This window comes from Dendrobates tinctorius, unplaced genomic scaffold (assembly GCF_039654945.1).
Source record: "Dendrobates tinctorius isolate UK_male_01 unplaced genomic scaffold, ASM3965494v1 ptg000161l, whole genome shotgun sequence".
NCBI classification, from domain to species: domain Eukaryota; kingdom Metazoa; phylum Chordata; class Amphibia; order Anura; family Dendrobatidae; genus Dendrobates; species Dendrobates tinctorius.
The window spans coordinates 1,037,923-1,055,310 of NW_027361828.1; the positions used below are offsets into that span (position 1 = coordinate 1,037,923).

General features: G+C 41.4%; 1 long non-coding RNA gene across 1 annotated transcript; it reads right to left on the reverse strand.

Moving 5' to 3' along the window:
- Window positions 1–3,843: 3,843 nt before the first annotated feature.
- LOC141052519 (uncharacterized) lies at window positions 3,844–16,246 on the reverse strand. The gene is made up of 5 exons (XR_012220828.1): window positions 15,844–16,246; window positions 15,296–15,374; window positions 9,009–9,272; window positions 8,842–8,913; window positions 3,844–6,810 (listed from the first exon to the last, which is right to left on the reverse strand). It is a non-coding gene; the product is annotated as an uncharacterized lncRNA (long non-coding RNA).
- Window positions 16,247–17,388: the final 1,142 nt, after the last annotated feature.

Genomic DNA, 17,388 nt, shown 5'->3' on the forward strand with positions numbered 1-17,388 from the left:
CCTTTTAGTCAGTACCTTAGACTAAGGCCGGGGTCAGACTTACGAGTATGATGTGAGAAACTTGCGCGAGTCTCTTGCATCAATACTCAGTGTAACATGCTAGATTAACACCCCACCCAGAATATACACGGGGTTAATGTGGCCTAGGCCAGATTATACCCCTCTGGGCCAGAATATACCCCACCTGGTTTAGATCAGATTTTTCACGCTTTTGAGACCCATTGAGTGATATACTTAATAATGGGGCCCCAGTCAATGCACAGGGGCCCCAGACATGGCACAGGGGCCCCAAACATCGCACAGTATTGAGTGGTATACTCAAGAGCGGGGCCCCAGACAGCGCACAGGGGGGCAAACACATTGCACAGGGGGGCAGAGACATCACACAGGTGGGCAGACACAGCACACAGGGGGGCAGAGACCGTGCACGGGGGCAGAGACAGCGCACAGGAGGGCAGAGACAGTGAGCAAGGGGGAAAAGACAGCACTCAGGGCCCCTGTGCGCTGTCTCTGCCCCCCTGTGCACTGTCTCTGCCCCCCTGTGCGCTGTCTGGGACCCCCTGTGTGCTGTCTGTGGCCCCGTTCTTGAGTATATCACTCAAACCTGTGCGATGTCTGGGGCCCTGTGCACTGTGTCTGCCCTCTTGTGCACTGCCTGGAGCCCCGTGTGCTTCCTGGGGATCCGTTGTTGAGTATATCACTCAATGCTTCTCAAAAGCATGAAAAATCTGATCTACAGAAGCAGGGGTATATTCTGACCCGGAGGGGTATAATCTGGCCTAGGCCACTTTAACCCTGGGTATATTCTGGGTGGGGGGGGTTAATCTGGCCTGTGACATCGGCATTGCCGCCGACACTCGGGACAGGAGAGTATTTCTATGCAGCCCCAACACTCCGGGCCTGATTGCCGGCGGTAGTGCCGGGTATTGACCTGAGAGACTCGCGCAAGTTTCTTGCATCGCACTGGCAAGTGTGACCCCGCGGCCTAAGACGAATCAACAGCAGTGATGCAGGTTTTGAAACTCAAGCAATAAAACTCACAAAAAACTTTAGAGCTAAAAGAGGCACAAAATAGACCTAAAGAAAAAACGCACACAGAATTAATAAAAAAGCCAAGAACTGATATGATTAATAGAAAACAAAGATTTATTTTTTATTTTTAGAAATAACCCAAATATGAGTTTGATAAAGATTGCGATCAGAAAAAACTGGCATTTATTGGAAAGTGAGCGAGACCTTAGTACTGTAGCTCAGAATAAACCGTTAGTTACTTATAGAAGAAAGAAAAATATTGGCGACCTACTGATAAGGAAAAGATTTACAGCTGATATAAAAAGATCTACATGGCTAACAGATAGTAAACCGATAGGGAATTTTCATTGTGGACAGCATTAACATGTAGAGGGACTCCATTGCATGTCTTTGGTGCCAGGCCAGGCGCCTTTGGTGACAGGTATAGCCCTTTTATATATCCCATTATGGTCAATGTTACTGGGGGCATGTTGGTTTAACAGCCGGTGATTCATATTGGGATTTTTTCTGTCATTTTGGAAGCACTCTTTTTATGCTTTATGGGTAGGAGGTTATAGTATTTGGCAAGCATATTTATATAGCAGAAACCATTATATAGCTACCCTTTGAGTGTACAACTCAGGTTTCTCATTCTATATTTTTGGTGCTATCTACATGTTAGCGCTGTCCGTGTATTATTTAGCACAGCCTTGGTTTTTGGTCCCTTTTTATATTGCACCTTTTTGTATATATCTTTTTTCACTTGTTCTAATAAAGTTCATATCTTTTAATGAAAATATTACATGTTTCTTGTTGTTTCCATTCTTTTGATTTTTTTTTGCAACATAAATGATGATGTATAGATTTGAGAAGTGATAGGATATTGACTATTGCTGGACAAATTTGGTGACTAAGTTAACAAATTCAAACAGGAGCAATTAATACAGGTGCAGAGTGCAGGGTAGGAGGGCTTCTTACCCTATAACGACCGCCGGATCGCCTTTCAACGGCGGCAGTTAAGCGTACTTAAACCACAGTGCTGTTGCTGAGGAATAAGGGTATAGTGCCACCAAAGTCAGAATTTCTCCAGGGTCTCGACTTCCGGGGGTAGCTGAGATGCCAGAGAACATGTTTCAGGTTGGTTTTTACTGACCCTGGGGTTGCGATCGCCATTATTAACGGTGTAACAGCGACTGGAAAAATAAAAGTCAGATTTTCCATTTAATTTCTCTCTCCTCTGATGTGATCACACATCAGAAGAGAGAGAAATAGGATCCCCGATTTCCCCCAGAACCTCCCGGTGTCCCTGGACCCTCCTGCATCCCCCCCACGGTCGTCGGTGTCTTCTTCCGAGAAGAAAATGGTGGCCGCATGCGCAGTGCGCCCTCTGAGATCTGCCATCCTGCACCGTGCAACAATGGGAAATTTTTCTTATTGGTTCATTTTGATCACCGTGATAGGCCCTATCACACTGATCAAAATAAAAAAAAATAGTAAATCAAACCCTCCTTTATTACCCCCTTAGGGAAAATAATAAAATAAAAAAGTATTTATTTCCATTTTCCCATTAGGGTTAATGTTGGGCTAAAGTTAGGGTTGGGGCTAAAGTTTAGGTTAGGGTTGAGGCTAAAGTTAGGGTTAGGGCTAAAGGTAGGGTTAGGGTGGGGGCTAAAGTTAGGGTAGGGGCTAAAGTTAGGGATAGGGTTGGGGCTAAAGTTATGGTTCAGGTTAAAGTTAGTGTTGGGGCTAGGGTTGGGGTTGGGGCTAGGATTGGGATTAGGGTTAGGGTTGAGACTAGGGTTAGGGTTGTGTTAGGATTAGGTTTGTGGTTAGGGTTATGGTTGGGATTATGGTTAGGGTTGTGTTGCGGTTAGGGTTGGGATTAGGGTTAGGGGTGTGTTGGGGTTAGATTTGGAGTTAGAAATGGGGGGTTCCACTCTTTTGGTACATCAGGGGGTCTCCAAACGCGACATGGCACCACCATTGATTCCAGCCAATTTTGCATTCAAAAAGTCAAACGGTGCTCCCTCCCTTCTGAGCACTGCTATGCACCCAAACAGTGGCTTTTCCCCACATATGGGGTATCAGCGTACTCAGAAGAAATTGCACAACAAATTTTGTGGTCTATTTTCTTGTGATACCCTTGTGAAAATAAAAAAATTGTTTCCAAAATAAATTTTTCATTTTTTCTTTCCACATTGCTTTAGTTCTTGTGAAGCACCTGAAGGGTTAATAAACTTCTTGAATGTGGTTTTGCGCACCTTGAGGGGTGCAGTTTTTAGAATGTTGTCACTTTGGGGTATTTTCTCTTATATTGACCCCCAAACTCACTTCAAATGTGAGGTGGCCCCTAAAAAAATGGTTTTGCAAATTTTGTTCGAAAAATTAGAAATCGTTGGTCAACTTTTAACCCTTATAACGTTCTAACAAAAAAAAATTGTTTCCAAAATTATGCTGATGTAAAGTAGACACGTGGGAAATGTTATATATTAACTATTTGAGTGACGCCACTATCTGATTTAAGTGTAGAAAAAATTAAAAGTTTGAAAATGGCAAAATTTTAAATTTTTTTGCCATATTTCCATTTATTTCATAAATAAATTCAAGCTATCAGCCAAACTATGTTGTATATTGCATATTTTGCAAAGAATGTAAAATGAAATACATTGGTTGCACAATACGTAAATTAAAGAAAAGGATGGCAGAACATGTTACTAACATCAAAAATAAAAATGCATCCTATTCAGGAACATGCAAACACTTTGTAGAGAGACACAAGGGGGAATTCACTAATTTTTCATTCTATGGGATAGAAAGAGTGGATAATCCTATTAGAGGCCGTGATTGGAAGAAAAACTCCTAAGAGAACTATTTTGGATCATCAAACTTTGTACAAAATGCCCCAATGGTATGAACTATAGAAATGACACTTTTTATCTACATTAAGTTCCGGTGGTTTGATTATGGAGGTTTTTTTTTGGGGGGGGGATCTAGGTTGGTGATTATGCAAATAATTCTCAATATGTGATTGGTTGCTAACATGTGTGTTCATTGATCAATGGTTGGTTACCATTTGTTTTTTACCATGTATCATAAGGAATCTGTATCTCAGTGAATAAGGGCTTTTGCCAGAAACGCCTTGAGATGTATCCCCAACCTATATGATCTTTTAAAATATGTGAAATAAATTTGAGGATTTTATCTATTTTTGGGACTCGCCAAAATTTCTTTCCAAATTCAAGCTATATTGAACAAATTTTACCACTGACATGAAGCACAATATGTCACAAAAAAAACAATCTCAGAGTCAGTGGGATCCGTTGAAGCGTTCCAAAGATATAACCTCATAAAGTGGCAGTGATCAGAATTGTATAAATTGGCTTGGTCATTAAGTACCAAATTGGCTCTGTCACTAAGGGGTTAAAGAAAAACTAACAGGTCTGTGAGAGCCAGAGTTCTTGCTGGTTGGTAGGTGATCAAATGCTTATGTCATGCAATTTAATTATTTAAAAATCATATAATGTGATAATGTTTTATTTTTAGATTCACAGTTGAACTGAACCTACGATAAAAATTACAGATTTCTCCATTCTTTGTGGGTGGGAAAACTTGCAAAGTTGTCAGTGTATCAAATACTTATTTTCCCCACTGTAGTTGTGCAGAGGCGATCCTTCAACATTCTATCACAAGATTCCGTGATGACATCACTGATGATGCTCGGCCATTATGACATCACTGGTGATGCTCGGCCATTATGACATCACTGATGATTCTTGACCATTGTGACATCACAGCTCACAGTCACTACTTATAGAATGTACACAGGATCATCGGTGCCATTTTTGGTTCTATAGTGACAGAGAGCATTTGCAATTTTTCACTATGGCTGAATTACGTTTGCACCATTTTCAGGTACAAGCACTATTGGAGATTCTTACCGTCAATGACCTTGACATTGAGTTTCTACCACCTGATGGCATCCTCTGCTTCACTTACCGGCTAGTGGTGGAGCTAGTAAAGGATTGCCTGAACAAAAACAGACAAGATCAACTAACGTCAGAGTATCTGACGGATTTATGTCACAACATCAGGACACTACTACACCAGGTAAATGGCGGACGCTCCACACAAAACTTTTCCATAATCTAATATATAAAGCTCAAAGTGTGTGTGTATGTATGTGTGTGTATGTGTATGTGTATGTGTGTGTGTGTATGTGTATGTCCGGGATAGGCATCCACACCGTCGCAGCTACAGCCACAAAGTTTGGCACAGTCACACGTCTGGACCCCGAGAGCGTCCTAAGCTATGTTGTGAGGTGAAATTTTAACCCCGCGCGTTCCAATTCACCAAACAATTTTGCTCCTATCTACATACTGGGGGAAGTGTGTGCGTGTCAAGCCCCGCCCCTCATTATGATGTCATAATACCCCTATTTGCATACTGGGGAAGCAGTGTGTGCGTATCAAGCCCCACCCCTCATTATGATGTCACAATGGTTGCCATGGCGATGCTGATGTCATCATAGGTTGCAAGCCCTGCCGCCGCTCATTATGATGTCATAATGGTTGACTATGGGATGGAGGATATGTATAACAGGTATATGGGCACTGGACTATGGGATGGAGGATATGTATAACAGGTATATGGGCACGGGACTATGGGATGGAGGATATGTATGACGGGTATATGGGCACGGGACTATGGGATGGAGGATATGTATGATGGGTATATGGACATTTAACTATGAGATGAAGGATGTGTGATGGGTATATGGGCACTGGACTATGGGATGGCGGATATGTATGATGGGTATATGGGCATGGGACTATGGGATGGAGAATATGTATGATGGGTATATGGGCATGGAACTATGGGATGGAGGATGTGTGATGGGTATATGGGCACTCGACTATGGGATGGAGGATATGTATGATGGGTATATGGGCACGGGCCTATGGGATCGCGGATATGTATGATGGGTATATGGGCACTGGACTATGGGATGGAGAATATGTATGATGGGTATATGGGCATGGGACTATCGGATGGAGGATGTGTGATGGGTATATGGGCACTCGACTATGGGATGGAGGATATGTATGATGGGTATATGTGCACGGGCCTATGGAATCATGGATATGTATGATGGGCACAGGACTATGGGATGGAGGATAATTCTAATTTGTTATAACTAACCACAGTTAGTTACTATGCCCGGGCAGCGCCGGGCTCTTCAGCTAGTCATAGATAATAATGGTGGGAGAGAAGCTTCTTCTTTCCTCCTATATAAAACACGACGAGTCCCCAGATATGGAGTCATTCTATCTGCAGAGAGGAGCAGATGTCACATACAACGGCCGCCTCCATTATGTCTTTTCTCATCTCACATTTTTCCTTTTTGTTTCTTTTCTTCTTTATAGGCTGAAAAAAGATCTCAAATAGAAGATTTGGATTATATTAAAGATTTGGCCGATATAGTCCTGTGTGTACTAGAACGTCCGGCCCGCTCGTCGGAACGCCCGGTAAGGAGCCATCATCTTCTCTATCACACGTCCTTGTTGTCTGATCTTCTCCAGATCACTAGTCAGAGATCAGAAGATCTGGTGTTGGATCTTACAGGCCTCCTTGTCAGTCCCCGGCAGGCACAGGAGCTTTTATGACCGCCTGTCTGTGCTGCTCCCTCCTCTATGAGGACAGTCTGTATTCTGCTGATGTAGTCACAGCTCAGCAGGGGGAAGTCTGTATTTTCCTCTCTTTCTCGCTCCATCAGAGTCTTCCTACTTGTAAATGCTGCAGCTGAGATAATAGACGTCATTACAGAAATATTGTGCATACAAGTCCCTTGTACAGTATAGTAATGTCGGCTTGTGGAGATATAGGGGGTTTCTGTGTATCACCAGATCATGGGGTGTGAGTGACCCTTCCAGTATTATCCCCATATTACCATGGGATGTGTATGGCAATAAGTTGTTAGATAAAAGCATTTATATTAAATGGACTTTGTCACCAGGTTTATGCTATTTGATTTGAGAGGAGCATGATGTAGGGACAGAGACCCTGATTCCAGCAGATGGGATAAAATCCCAGTTTTTTGTGCTGCAGATCTAGCAGAGCTCTGAATCCTGAGCCTTGTATAACCCCGCACACACCACTGATTGGCAGCTTTTCGTGTACACTGTGCATAGGCAGAAAGCAGCTATTCAGTGGTGGTGGAGCGTTTACAGAGCAATAAGACTACATGGCACAGGACACATAGTCCTCCAGTGATAATCTCCTACTGATCTCCCGTATTATCCAGCACATTACAATAACACTGTTATACAGATGATCCCCCCTTATATTCCATCCGTGTCTGCGGAGCGTCCGGCTTGTATCATTCCCCACATCAGATCAGTGTAAATCAGCTAGGACATAATATAGGAGAAGATTTTACATCCTGAGATGTTTTCCTGCAGCTTCTATATCTTAGTATTATTTCTTATTCTGTTTTAGGACGTGATCAGATCATTGATCCCGGCAGGAGAGCCACATATGAGCGACTATGAGACATCTATACAGATCGGCAGGGGACATTTTGGGTGAGATTTCTGTTCCCATAATCCCCGTTTCTCAGGGTTCCCTATAACAATGCTTCTGCCTCTGTGCTCTGCCATTCAGTGTTATCATAGGGAAACGATCAGAGTCCACATCACTGTCCACATCTCAATGTCACTATTCAGCTGAGTTATATACAGCTGAGCGACCAGATTGGTAACAAATCAGTCTGTAAGGAAAGGGATGATATAATACATTACACCCACCGGTCCTAGACCTCATCTGTTCTTATGCTGCCGCCTCCACCACCACTTCCCCGTCCTCCGCACCGATCTTTGGATTTTTCGGGGCCCCATTATGGAGCTGATAATAGTGATTGGCTTCACACGGTCACGTGAGAGGTGACACGATACTGACGCCAATGACATCTGCACCCCCACCCTCCACCATGACCATGTGAGTCCGATCACTGGCCTCAGCAGCAGAAGGGAGGACAACCAAAGACGGGCGCAGAGGACGGAGGACTGCAGTGATGGACGGGGAGGGACGAGGACAAGGGGGTGTAATGTGTTTAATTATATTTTATCTTCTTCCCTCCCCTCCATTTATTCTGCCTTGGGCTGTGGAGAAAGATTAAAAAACATCTTCTTACGACATTTGGAGAATTTTCAATTTTGACCAATTTTTATTTGGACTGAATCGTATCTACTGGTCGGTTATAGTGAATCAGCCCAAGATGAGTTTCGGTAGATTCTCTCATCTATAATGTGACCTGGGTGAGGGTCCGGCAGACGTGGCATTGTGCAGACCCCCATAGGTGATCTATGTAGTGTTATTTCATGGATTTCTAGTTATGGCCGGACTGCTGGTATTAAACATTAGTACAAAAGATCATGTAATGACTTGTATATACAGACTGTTAATAAGGGTTCATTATAAACCATGGATTCTCCTTCTCTCCATGTCCGTCCACTTAGTGCGCCATAAAGAATCACAACAGATTTTCGCTATGAAGAAAGTGGCCAAGAGGTTCCTGAATACTCCACAGAAAATAGAATTGGCCTTTATCGAGAGGGACATCCTAACATTCGCAGATTGTCCCTTTGTGGTCTCCACGCTCTGCTCCTTCTCAACTAAATCTCACCTGTGTATGGTCATGGAGTATGTAGGAGGTAGGACATTGTATTATATTCAGCCTGTGTCTGCTGACATCTTATCACCTCTCACATCATTAAGACTTGTCCCCGCGGATGTTACATCCCCACACAGCATTTAGTATAGGATATCTCTTACCATGGTGTCCAGAACATCATTGATGTGTGGGATCTCCCTGTATGTCCGCACTGAGCACGTCAGTATCTCCAGCTGTAGACGAGATGGGACATCACTTTATGTCATTAGTTACATAGATTATATTTCACCATGACATCAGACTAATTCATTTGTGCAGTATACAGTACCTTATATCTTTATATATTGTCTCCTGCCCCAATGTTTCCGCTCACTTCTCATCACTCATCATGGTGATCTGCTGTATAAACCCCTCACCAGTCATATTTCCTTTCTTCGATAGGTGGAGACTGTAAGACCCTTCTAAGGACCAGGGGTCCTTTACCTGTCCCGTTGGCCCGCTTGTACTTTGCAGAAGCTGTCCTTGCTGTGGAATATCTGCATAGTTACGGTGTGGTGCACAGAGACCTGAAGCCGGATAAGTAAGTGAATACCTGTAGCAAAACAAAGGGGAAAAGTTATCCTTTATTATCTCACGGTCTATGAAGCTAAAATCATCTTCTCTTTCACAGCCTCCTGATAACATCTGCTGGACATATTAAAGTTGCCGACTTTGGACTTTCAAAACTTGGAGTCATGATGCCAAACACCAACATCTACAAACAATCAACAGAGAACATCTCCAGAGAGTTCCTGGACAAGGAGGTTGGCATTACCTACAGGAACTTGGCTTGCTCTGCACAAATCTCATAACTCTATTTTCTCTTCCCTACATTCTTCATTTTTAGAGAGCTTTTTTACTGATATGTTATCCTCTGTCATTCTGTTTTTATGTGAAGAACTTGTCATAATAATTGTCTCATCGATTCTCATCTCTATCTTCTGTTGGTTTCCAGGTGTATGGCACCCCGAGTTACATAGCCCCAGAGGTCATCCTGATGGAAGGCTATGGAAGACCTGTTGACTGGTGGTCAATGGGCATCATATTATATGAATTTCTCATGGGATATAAACCATTTGATGGGTATTCCAGTGAGGAGATTTTTGACAAAGCGATCACTGGTAAGTAGAATAATGTGATCATTGCCTTGATTGGTTATCTTGGTTTAGTTCCTTCCTTTGCTTTATCTTACAGTCCAGTAAAGAGGTTTTATGTTCTGTAATTTTCTATATAACAGGAGATATAACATGGGATCCTGATAACACTCCTCCACCCGATGCTCAGGATCTCATCACTCAGCTGCTCAGAACAAATCCCGTGGATAGACTTGGGACAGGTAACGGATATAATATTAATATGTCCTTATTACACCGAGAACATATCGCTCATGTCCATGAGGATCTGCTCTTCTCTATCAGCTTCTCCATTTATAGCTCTCAGTACTAAGATTTTCACTCTATTTCCTACATGCCTACTTTGTTGTGTAATTAGTTCAGATTAAGATAAACTGTTCAGATATAGTTACATAGTTACAAAGACTTAAAAAAGACCTCGGACCATTAAGTTCTCCCTTTCTCCACCAATTGTTCATTTTGTCACTAAATTACCTATAACCCACAATGTTACAGTGGGGAAAAAAAGTATTTAGTCAGTCAGCAATAGTGCAAGTTCCACCACTTAAAAAGATGAGAGGCGTCCGTAATTTACATCATAGGTAGACCTCAACTATGGGAGACAAACTGAGAAAAAAAAATCCAGAAAATCACATTGTCTGTTTTTTTTTCATTTTATTTGCATATTATGGTGGAAAATAAGTATTTGGTCAGAAACAAGCAATCAAGATTTCTGGCTCTCACAGACCTGTAACTTCTTCTTTAAGAGTCTCCTCTTTCCTCCACTCATTACCTGTAGTAATGGCACCTGTTTAAACTTGTTATCAGTATAAAAAGACACCTGTGCACACCCTCAAACAGTCTGACTCCAAACTCCACTATGGTGAAGACCAAAGAGCTGTCAAAGGACACCAGAAACAAAATTGTAGCCCTGCACCAGGCTGGGAAGACTGAATCTGCAATAGCCAACCAGCTTGGAGTGAAGAAATCAACTGTGGGAGCAATAATTAGAAAATGGAAGACATACAAGACCACTGATAATCTCCCTCGATCTGGTGCTCCACGCAAAATCTCACCCCGTGGGGTCAGAATGATCACAAGAACGGTGAGCAAAAATCCCAGAACCACGCGGGGGGACCTAGTGAATGAACTGCAGAGAGCTGGGACCAATGAAACAAGGCCTACCATAAGTAACACACTACGCCACCATGGACTCAGATCCTGCAGTGCCAGACGTGTCCCACTGCTTAAGCCTGTACATGTCCGGGCCCGTCTGAAGTTTGCTAGAGAGCATTTGGATGATCCAGACGAGTTTTGGGAGAATGTCCTATGGTCTGATGAAACCAAACTGGAACTGTTTGGTAGAAACACAACTTGTCGTGTTTGGAGGAAAAAGAATACTGAGTTGCATCCATCAAACACCATACCTACTGTAAAGCATGGTGGTGGAAACATCATGCTTTGGGGCTGTTTCTCTGCAAAGGGGCCAGGACGACTGATCCGGGTACATGAAAGAATGAATGGGGCCATGTATCGTGAGATTTTGAGTGCAAACCTCCTTCCATCAGCAAGGGCATTGAAGATGAAACGTGGCTGGGTCTTTCAACATGACAATGATCCAAAGCACACCGCCAGGGCAACGAAGGAGTGGCTTCGTAAGAAGCATTTCAAGGTCCTGGAGTGGCCTAGCCAGTCTCCAGATCTCAACCCTATAGAAAACCTTTGGAGGGAGTTGAAAGTCCGTGTTGCCAAGCGAAAAGCCAAAAACATCACTGCTCTAGAGGAGATCTGCATGGAGGAATGGACCAACATACCAACAACAGTGTGTGGCAACCTTGTGAAGACTTACAGAAAACGTTTGACCTCTGTCATTGCCAACAAAGGATATATCACAAAGTATTGAGATGAAATTTTGTTTCTGACCAAATACTTATTTTCCACCATAATATGCAAATAAAATGAAAAAAAAAAAAACAGACAATGTGATTTTCTTGTTTTTTTTTTCTCTTTTTGTCTCCCATAGTTGAGGTCTACCTATGATGTAAATTACAGACGCCTCTCATCTTTTTAAGTGGTGGAACTTGCACTATTGCTGACTGACTAAATACTTTTTTTCCCCACTGTATGTGCAGTGAGGAAATCTTCCAGCTCTTTTTTAAAAGCTGTCATAGTGTCGGCCATACCACAGCCTGACTGCTCTTACTGTAAAGAACCCTTTCCTGTTTAACTGCTGGAATCGCCTTTCTTCCACCAGAAATGAGTGCCCCCTGGTTCTTAGTATGGTCCTTGGAAGGAATAAGACATGTGCCAGTCCTCTCTACTGACCACACATATATTTATACATATAAATGAGATCTCCTCTGAGGCGTCTTTTTTCTAAGCAAAACAAGCCAAACTTTTCCAACCTCTCATCCGATGAGAGTCCTTCCATCCCTTGCAATAATCTAGATAAAAACCTTTGAACTGACTCTAACTTCTGAACGTCCTATTTTAAATGTGAAGCCCAAAACTGGATCCCATATTCTAGATGTGGCCTCACAAGTGATTTATAAATTAAAAATTCATTGGGATTTTATCTCTTTTCATGCATCCTAAAATCTTTGCTTTTGCGGCTGCTGATTGACATTGAGTACTGCTGCTCAGCTTACTTGTAACCTGAACACCCAAGTCCTTTTCCTGTTCTGTACTCCTAAGTATTCTCCCATTTAATGTGTATGCAGCAATAGGATTACTCAGTCCTAGCTGCATTACTCTACATTTATCTACATTAAACGTCATCTGCCAAGTGTTTGCTCATTCAGACGTCTTATCCTGATTGTTTTGCAAATTTGTAATGTCAAGGTGAAATCTTAGTATCCTACATAGTTTGGTATCGTCAGTAAAGACTGACACTTTACTCCCAATCATATCCAATAGGTCATTAATAAAGAGGTTAAAAAGATTTGGCACTAGCACAGATCCCTGCGGTACTCCACGGCTCCCAGTACAGATCCCTGCAGCCCCAGTACACATCCCTGTGGTCCCCACTTCTGACTATATCCCATTTAGAGAATGTACCATTTATGACGACTCTTTGTTTCCTGTCATTTAGCCAATTCCTTATCCATCTGCATATAATTACCCCAGTCCCTGCTTATGGAGCTTCAGTATAAGGATATTATGTGGAAAAGTATCAAATGCCTTTATAAAGTCCAGATAAATCAAACCAGCTGCACTTACCTCCTCATAGAAACCCAACAAGTTAGTTGGACACGGCCTATCTTTAATGAATCCGTGCTGTTTGTCAGTTATTATATTATTCTTTGCAATATATTTCTGCAGGCCATCTCTTATACTACCCTTAAGAATTTTGCACACTACTGATGTAAGGTTTACCGGATGCTATTTGCCTGCCCACCTTCTTACCTTTTTTAAATATCCTGTGGCACCACTCTTGTTACAAGAGAGGCTAAGAATATAAGATACAGCATTATATCAATTATTGAGCTCAATTCCCTCAGTATCCGTGGATGAATACCATCTGGGCCAGGGGATTTGTCAATGTTTAATTTGCACAGACATACTTCTTCTTGTGTTATTTCCGGTGGTGATCTTTGATTTTTGCCTTGTTGAATGATCCGTGGACGTTAGTTCATTGGTGAACACGGATGAAAAGTGCCTGTTTAATATCTCAGCCTTTTCTTTGTCCTCTATTATTATCTTGCTATTATTACCTTTTAAGGGACCTATACCATCTTTTTTTTTCCTTATTGGCATTGATGTATTTATGACATTTTGGGGGATTTATTTTATTGTCACTGGCAATTTGTTTCTCTGTGGATAACTTTGCCAGCTTGATTTCTTTTTTACATTTCTTGCTTAGATCTTTATACTCCTGAAATGCTATTTTTGTATTATCAGCTTTCAGGATTTTGAATGCCCTTTGTTTTAGTCTGATTAAACTTTGTAGCTTCTTATTTATCCATAATAGTTTCTTTTTATTCCTGGACATTTTATTACCAGAGGGTATAAATTTTCTACAAGATTCTAGTAGCATATCCTTAAACATGCCCCATTTATGGTCAGAATCCCCAGTTACCATGAGATGGTCCCAGCCTACTGGATTAAGCGCTTTCCTTAATTTGTTGGTGTGGAGCTGTCTCTGACTTGTTTTGTTTTTCTTTATCCAGGAGGAGCATTTGAGGTTAAGGGTCATGCATTCCTTAGAGATTTAGACTTTGGTAACCTTCTAAGTCAAAAGCCATTCTACGTTCCTCAGCATACATTAGATGTGGACACCAGTTTATTTATCAGTAAGTAGAAAAAGCCGTCATCTAGATTAAGTGTATGCTTGTCTCGCCTTCCATATTATGTGATAATCGGTTCCTATTAATATTAATGATAAATTGTGACTGTGTTATACTGACAACCTCTAATAACACTTCATTATCTATGTCTTGTAGATCACTCTGATATAAACAAACATTTGGACTCAGAGGATGAGCGGAGCACAAGAGAGGACAATGAGTTGTTTGACTTCCAAAATTTTACTTCATCATCTGAAAGGCATTCTAAAGTAAGTATGCTATTAATAAATCCAAAATATGTATAAAAAAGCCCCATAAAATTAAACATAAAATGATTTCATATCTTGTTGTTTCCGCATGTAGCTCTATACCACCACTAATGGGATGATGAACGATGAGGATCCCAAGTCACCTCCAGAGTGTACCCCAACATCCAACACTGACAACTCAGAAACGTGAGTACATTATGGGGTCATTACTGGGAACTCCAGGCTGATATATGTGCACAACACCAAATATAGGACATAAATACCATTATATCAAATGCAACATCCATCGCCCCATGTTTAGCAGTCATTGTGCTTTTGCCCTTAGAAAGTGCTTGTGATAACAACCCATCATGATTGCAGCTGGTCATGCATTTTTAGTGCTGCCCACACTATAGGAGAGATGTAGTATTACATGCCAGACCTTCTTGGTTGTTGTTTTCTACTCCGCTCTATAAAAGTTAGCTTTGAGCAGAAGACCTTTCCCTCTATGGCAGTCATATGTCCTATTAGGCCTTATACTAGGTAATACAGATGGTTAGCACTCGGCCAGAGGGTTCGAGTTCGCGGTGCCAGTGAGAAGGAACGGATAGTCCCAGAATCGCATAAACAATGTATAGTCACTGCACACGCTGATTGTACTTAATGTGAAGTAAATTTATTGCTTGACAGTGAGGAAGCGATATCAAACGACGTTTCGGCCACATCGGCCTTTATCAAAGTCGCTGTAATAAAATACATACATAAAAATATCAAAAAAATTGTAAACTTTATACAAAATATATACACACATAGTATCCAGAGAGCATGGAATATAAGCACTAGAATTATTTAGAAAGATGTGGAGACATCAAACACGTGAAACTGAGAGATAACGCGGTAGATAAGAAACATGAAGGAGCGTGGTCATACCCTTTTCAATTGAATGTAGGGTCTGTTTTCACCAAATCGATAGTGTCACTGCTAGGCATAAATGAGTTGATAGCATATTCTGTAAGTAGGGATAGATGAACATATCATTAGGGTGACAAAGAAAAAAAATAAAAAAATGAAAAATAAAAAATAGAGTAAAAAAATCAAGTACTGAACTGGGTGTCTGGAGGACAGATGGATAAAACAGATTAACCAGCATAAGTGGCGTAGCTAGTTGTATACAAAAAAGACAGTGAGGGACTGTAAAAATATGCCCAGGTATCTAGCTGTCCAGACAAAAGCTGTATTCTATTTAGGGAAAACAAAGAAATATACCAAAGTTGCCACTAAATCCTGTTCCTTGAAGAGGTGGTGGACTGGTAAATATGCCACTGCTAAACAAAGAAAAAGGGGGTACATTAGAGATGTGGCAGGATTGGTGGTCCTGGATTGGGACCATACAAAAGTTGGTGATGCAGCGGTGGTCCTGGGTAGGGACCATGGTAAGGTTGGTGGTACAGCAGTGGTCCCAATGGGACAGTACTTACTATTATTGGTGGCTCAGTGGAGTGTGAAGTCTGCACAATGGTGCCAGAGCAGTGAGTGAGCGCTGGATCACAGGCTGTGCTTTTTATCCTGTCTGGTCCGGTCATGTGACCGGAAGTGACATCAGACGCCGGGGCGTGTGCATTGGAGCACGGCCGTAGTGTCTCACAGTGATCCCCACCAAAAAGATGGCGCTGGCTGTTCACACATGCGCAGTAGAGCGCAATCAAAGAAAACCTAATGAGGCCATGCAGAGACTGCTGTAGCTCTGAGTGGGACACACGCATCAGGGGGGGAGGTGCAGTGTGCTATATATAAAGAGACTGGGCAATTAACATATGGAAACAAATATAAACGAACAGTATTATTGCAAATCATACATGTAAATGTACAGCATTTGAATTGCGTAGGAGTCCAAACTTAAACAAACATAAAAAATAAAAGAAATGAAAAGAGTGATGTCAGACCTAGGGGAGAGAATGGAGAAGGTTATGAACTCAAATCAAATGAATTATGAAGATTACAAAAAAGGAAAAATAAAGAAGGAAAAATAATAAAGGGAAAAATAAAGATATAAAATGAGAATAGTAGAAAATAAAAAATAAAAATAAAAATAAACAAAAAATAAAAAGTAAAAAGTAAAAAATAAAAAATAAAAAGTAAAAAATAAAAAATAAAAAATAAAGAGATGTCTGATGTCTCCACATCTTTCTAAATAATTCTACTGCTTATATTCCATGCTCTCTGGATACTATGTGTATATATTTTGTATAAAGTTTACAATTTTTTGATATTTTTATGTATGTATTTTAGTACAGCGACTTTGTGATAAAGGCCGATGTGGCCGAAACGTCGTTTGATGTCGCTTCCTCACTGTCAAGCAATAAATTTACTTCACATTAAGTACTATTAGGCCTTATAGTCAGTGTTCTTATAGTAAGACAACACCTTTTATACTGTTTCATTGTGATTTATGTATTTTTCTTCTTCCAAACAGGCAGAAAGAATCTGTCCCCATAACTCATAGAGACGACGCTATTATTATCTTGCCATCCTCGTCCCCACTGTCAGGTATGTCCATGTCTGCAGCACCAACAATATGAATGTTGACTTCAAGGCTCAAATATTTCCACATGGTTTTTATGTTTTCCATTTTTCATGTATAAATAGTGACTATTATATTGAGAACCTCTAATAACACTTCATTACCTATGTCTTGTAGATCACTCTGATATAAACAAACATCTGGACTCAGAGGATGAGGAGGATCCCAAGTCCCCTCAAGAGTGTGCACCAAACGACAGCACAAATATCTGCGAAATGTGAGTAGATTATGGGGTCATTACTGGGAGCTCCAGGCTGATATATGTGCACAACACCAAATATAGGACATAAATACCATAATATCACATGCAGCATCCACAGCTCCATGGTTAGCGGTCATTGTGCTCTTGTCCTTAGAAAGTGCTGGTAATAACAATCCATGATCGATGCCGGTCATGCATCTTTAGTGCTGCCCCCCACACAGTAGGAGACATGTAGTATTA